We start from the raw sequence: 6,000 nt of genomic DNA, 5'->3' as shown, positions 1-6,000 counted from the left end.
CCTGGTGAAAAGGCGAAAGGAGCTGTTCGAAAACCCTCTTTGGAGTGGGCTGAATGGATTCCTCCCCTATCTCCTTCCCTTATTAGGACCCCTGCTCGGCCTGTTGATCCTACTATTGCTAGGTCCTTTCTTATTCAACAAACTCATGGCATTTCTTAAGCAACAAATAGAAGCCATCCAAATGAAACCCATACAGGTCCATTACCACAAACTTGAAATGGCCGACAGGGACGCGTATATGGGAACTTACTCAGACGCTGTCTGAAGGTAAACGTTCCTCTTTCCTACCCTTGGTGAGCTGGGCTGGATAGCCAAAGATGGGCAACTGGAGAGTATACCCAAAATTTGAAACGGGACTTCCACACCACCTAAGACAGGCACTGGGCCAAAAGCTGCCCAGTCAGCCCATGACGGGTAAGGTGTGTAGGCCGGGTATATGTGATCTCCTGACCTAAGACAGGCACAGCCCCCTCAAGGAGCGTTCCCTGGCCAATATAATATAAAAAAGGGGGACCTGTAGGAAACCGTGCTCCCAGAACTGCATTTGGATGACCAAAGATAACATTGTTTGCACAACAGGGGGCTCTTGACAGTTATTACTTAGGTACCCTGGCGGCAGACATTCTGGCGGCTGGGGCACAACAAGACCTCTCTGTTGAGATAACCTATTCTTGATATTTACGGCCTAACTACCCTCCCGCTGACATCATTAGAGGAATTCCTTCACTCTCCCTGACTATATCTATCCCCGTATACTTTGCAATAAATGAGACTTGATCAGAAAGCCTGTCTTGTCTCCATCTCTTGTGCCTCTTGTCCTTTCATTCCCACTCCCCCTCTAGGGTCCGCGTTGACTTTACCCATGGGTCGGGGCAGGAAACATTCTCTGTGAGAAAGGTCTGGACACAGAACATGACTGAAGTGCTTTTAGTTACAGGGCTATCTAGTGCTTACTGTTACATTACTTCCAGTATTACATGTAAAGTCATTTTCTTCCACCTTCCCAGACTTTTAGCAAAGTTTATTTAACCACCAGCCTTATGTGTGTGTAAAACTTCAGGGGAGAAGAGAAGGATAGAGGGTGATGAGTGCGCAGCAGCACAACATGGTGTGGAAAGAGAAAGCCTTCCCTAAAGGTGGAGTGCTCACCAAGATCAAGAATTCAGCAGCAGTAGGAACTCAGAGCCAGGGTGGCTGGAAAAAATTGAGACCCCATGAACTCCTAGAGTTAATGGAAATTATTCGGTGCCCACCCCTGCCCCCTCACATGTGTAATGGATATAAACCAGTTTGAGTTACATTTTAAAGGATACACTAAACTCAGAAAGCTAAAGAACTTCGGTAATAAATAAGAAGGTAACATGAGAACAGAATATCCATTCATAAAATCCAAGTGAAATGCCATATTACCAAAAAAGAAATAAAAAATTAAGAGAAGGTGGAAGAAAGTAGGAGAATAGCACTGAAGGGACTGCAAGGCAGAACAAGACAAGGGGCAGGTGGTAGATACATAGTTTTCACCATCCCTTCCACTGCTGCATACTGCCAATCACTTCCCTCACAACTCTTGCCCTGGACTTCCTTTTCATTGCTTGTGTGTCCCCACATGTCAGAAAAATCTCCAAAAGTGGAAGTCCTTGTAGTAAAGCAGAAGGTAGTGGGGAAAGGAAAAAACTTTTTATAGCAATTTTAAAATATATTTTATTGATTTTTTACAGAGAGGAAGGGAGAGGGATAGAGAGCTAGAAACATCAGTGAGAAAGAAACACTGATCAGCTGCCTCTTGCACACCTCCTACTGGGGATGTGCCCGCAACCAAGGTACATGCCCTTGACCGGAACCGAACCTGAGACCTTTCAGTCCGCAGGCCGATGCTCTATCCACTGAGCCAAACCAGCCAGGGCTTTTTATAGCAATTTTAAAAGCCTCATATTGAGGTTGTCCAAATGTATTTTCCCACTATTTTGTTGTTTCAAATACTTCTCAAAAGGCCTACCCACATTTGTTAAATAAAAACTTTTTGAACTGTCAGACTTTATATGATATTCTACTTATGTTTCCCTTTATACAAGAGGACATTAAATATGTATTAGATACAGGTGACTCAAAAGTCTTAGCTGTGATTAGTCTGTGAAGAGTATAATTCAGTTTTTCTAATAAAATGAAATTTAACATATCTTTGGAGTCTTGAAACTTAAAATATTGAAAATTTCCCTAAGTATTTCTCCAGTAATTTGTTATAGAATATGCATTCCGTCAGAAATTTTATTTGACCATGTTTTATATGTTAAAAACTTAAAACAATATCTGAGGGAGAATATATAAACCTGAAGTTAGAAGGGACAATAGAGATTGCCTAGTTCAAACCTTTGGTTTTACAGATGAGAAAACAAAATCTAGGTCAGGTACTAAGGATTAGATTTTATTATTTTCATTCTATTATAAACATTGGGCTATATAAAATAAACTATGTTTCAAATAGAACCTATAAATTTAAGAACCGACTGAGTATATACATAGTGATTTATAGTGATGATAATGATGATTATAATGATTTCATTACTAGCTCAATTCTTCATCTTTCCTTACATTCACACACTTTGCCATGTGACTTTTAAGGAAAAGAATGGAGTATATTTATCTGCTCCTTGGCTTTGAGTTTAGCCAAGTGACCATCTTTGTCCAATAGATTTAAGTGAAAGTTACAGTGTGTGAGACAGATCTTATCCTGTACCTTAAAAGGTCTGTGGGTGTGTTCTCACTGACTTGGACCACACTCATCATTACGAGAAGACATTTATTATCTAAAGCACTGGACCAAGGAGCATGAGGGACTATGGAGCAGAGCCATCCACCAGCCCACAGATGTATGGTTAGAAGCAGAGTTGTTTAGCAACCTCAACCTGAAACAGAACCATCCAGCTATGCTCAGACACTTCCTGCTGTCCTGTAGATGCTAAAGCAGTAAGAAATGACTGTTGTTTTGAGCCATTGAATTTTTGGATGCTTTGTTGTGAGCAATAGAGAACCATGCAATGATGAATGATTCATTACTTCTAAAGCAATTTTTTTTAAAAAAAATTGTTTTTAGCAGACTTTTAAAACCAAAATGGCTTATTTTCATGTTACTAAACATGTTCTGGGGTGAATTTTAACCCAAATCAGTTAAAGTAAGCCTTGTTGTGTCTTTTTCTTGTTCAAAGGAAATGCTTCAGAAACTCCAAATTTACTACAAAACAATTTAAGTTCTTAACTTTGCTATAATCCCTTGCAGAATAGCCTCTCACTGATGCTACCTATTTCCTAGCTTCAGAGTTAGGGATATGGATTTAAATTTTGAGTCTTTCCACTTACTTGTTACTTGACCTTGGCCAATTGCTTTACTTTAGCCCTTAAGACTCAGTCTATCTGTAAAATGGAGCCAATTATACCTATACTAGAGGCCTAGTGCACGAAATTCATGCACAAGGAGGGGGTGTCCCTCAGTCCGGCCTGCACCCTCTCCAATATGGGACCCATTGGGGGATGTCTGACTGCCAGTTTAGGCCCAATCCTGCAGCGGTCGGGTCTAAACCGGCATTCAGACATCCCTCTCACAATCCGGGACTGCTGGATCCTAACCATTTGCCTGCCTGCCTGCCTGCCTGATTGCCCCTAACCACTTCTGCCTGCCAGCCTGATCGCCCCCTAATCGCTCCCCTGCTGGCCTGATCGCCCCCAACTGCCCTCCCCTGCTGGCCTGATCTTGCCCCCAACTGCTCCCCCCTGCTGGCCTGGTCACACCCAATTGCCCTTCCCTGCAGGCCTGGTCGCCCCCAACTTCCCTCTCCTGCAGACCTGGTCACCCCCAACTGCCCTCCTGTGTAGGCCTGGTTGCCCCAACTGTCCTCCCCTGCTGGCCTGATCACCCACAACTGCCCTCCCCTGCCAGCCATCTTGTAGTGGCAATCTTGTGATGACATCACACAGGGCGTGATGCCACCTAGGTTTTTATTATATAGGATCATTGGGTTATTGTGAAAGCCAGTGATGTGGAATATGGAAAGAACTTGCCATAGTGTTGGGCTTTTGCAGGCATGAGGAGAGAGAGTGAATATTTGCTCCTTTTTTTTTTTCTTCCTGGTTTTAATTTCATCCATTATATTATAGCCCAAATCCCCATTCTCTAGGTTGGAGAATATTGAAGGTAAAATAGAGGTCTTCTGATGCTCATAAATGAAAAGGCAGTGGTGAGTTTTGTTACAAATTGTCATCCAGAGCCCCATTTTTATTGTGGCCATGCTGATGGTGACAAAAGCTAGGGCAGAATCCACATTTTTTTTCACTCTTGCACTCTGTCAAGCTTGAGCTGCCTCTTCTCCTAAGGTAATTACTCCACTTTATTTTCTGCCTCAAAATGGATGTTTAAGGCAATCTTCAGGTCCTCATTCATCCACCTGGTTGGGTATAGGGGCTTTGAGTTTGTACTTCAGGCCCAGTAGGATCTCTGTGGGAATTAGTGTTAAGATTCAGAGTAGAGAATATGAAGCCTATTCAGCATTGACTCAAACACATAGTGTACAATCCACCTTCCTATTCCATTCAACAATTTCCTTTGTGTGTATGCTCTATTGGTCAGTACCCAGAGTAGTACACAGAGTTGTTTCTCTCTTAATTCAGCTCATTCTTAAAAAGCTAGTTCTCATCTTGGTCTGTGATCCCCTATAGTAAAAGGAATCTCTCCTGCCTTCAACTTTATTAAACCTACTCTATCTGTATAGAGCATATGGCTTTTGTATAATTAGCTACCTTTTATGTGTTTCCATATTATTGCCTCTTTCAGTTTATTCAGTCTTTATATTACTCAACTTTGGTTTACCTTCCTCAAGGCTAACACAATGTCCTGTCCTGGTGGATATTAAAAAAATATTTAACTTAAACATAAATGATCTATTCTTGTGTATTCATGTTTTTGTCCTATCCAAGAGCAGGCTATACAGAGGAGCTTATAAGTGACCCTCAACTTTGGGGATTTAACATTTTGACCAATAACTATTGGTCAGCTCTTTTAACATTTTAGAATTAAATTGCTCACATACTGCACAACTTTCTGTGTTTGCAGTTGTCTTTCCTCCTTGACTGATTCTCTTCTATTTCCCCCTTCAAATCCCTCTTCCCCACCTCCCATCAACACCATGTAGACAATATACCCTCAGAAATTGAGCCAATATAGTTCTCTGATCACACTTTTCTTTCTCTGTCTTCCCTAACCAGCCATGTCTTTAAGGCAGTTTATCTTAATTCATAATTTCTTTGAGCCTAAAGATTGACTTTCCATGTCCTAATTACTTTTTGCTTTACTACACCTTCCTTAAGTAAAAAATAATTAGGCCACTGATTTTCTGTTTGTTTACAAAACAACAGAGAAGAGGGAGAATATCATGCTAAATAAAATAAATCAGTCATAAAAAGATAAGTATCACATGATCTCACTCATATGTGGAATTTAAGTAACAAAATAAACTGATGAATGGAGTGGATCCAGAGACTTGGAAGCATGGAACAGAGTGAAGAATCGCAGAGGGAAGGCAGGGGAGCGTGGGTGGGTGGGAGGTAATCAACCAAAGACCTTGTATTCATATATGCATAATCCATGGACACAAACAATAGGTTGCTGAAGATCTGGGGTGGAGGGCAGAGGCAGGCTGGAGGGGGTTAATGGGGGAAGAAAAAGGGACATATTCAATATTTTCAACAAAAAGATTTTTTTAAAGAATAATAAAAACAAAAAAGATATTCTAATGCCAAAACAAAACAAACAAACAAAAAAAACACAACAAAAAAAGAAACAAAACAATGAAGTTACTAACTTGTAAATTTTTATAAATACAGAAATAATAGAATAACATCCACTGTAGACTGGTAGGCTGGTGAATGTAATGCTAAGTGAATAGAGATCCGATTAGATTGCATAGGGTTAAAATAAAGTGGTTCTTTGAGAGATGGGCATAAAATAACAAA

At 40.8% G+C, this 6,000-nt stretch overlaps 1 pseudogene across 1 annotated transcript in view; it reads left to right on the top strand.

Annotated features, from left to right (window-relative positions):
• The first annotated feature begins 317 nt into the window (after positions 1-317).
• LOC307104081 (eukaryotic initiation factor 4A-I-like) overlaps positions 318-6,000 on the top strand; it is a 123,858-nt pseudogene continuing 118,175 nt past the window's right edge. The window contains exon 1 of the transcript in view: positions 318-414. The product of the transcript in view is annotated as a eukaryotic initiation factor 4A-I-like (transcript). The remainder of the gene's footprint in view (positions 415-6,000) is intronic.

This window comes from Cnephaeus nilssonii (genome assembly GCF_951640355.1).
Source record: "Cnephaeus nilssonii genome assembly, chromosome: 8".
Classification (NCBI taxonomy): domain Eukaryota; kingdom Metazoa; phylum Chordata; class Mammalia; order Chiroptera; family Vespertilionidae; genus Cnephaeus; species Cnephaeus nilssonii.
The sequence above is the reverse complement of the archived record's forward strand: the minus strand, read 5'-3'. Positions and strand labels throughout refer to the sequence as shown.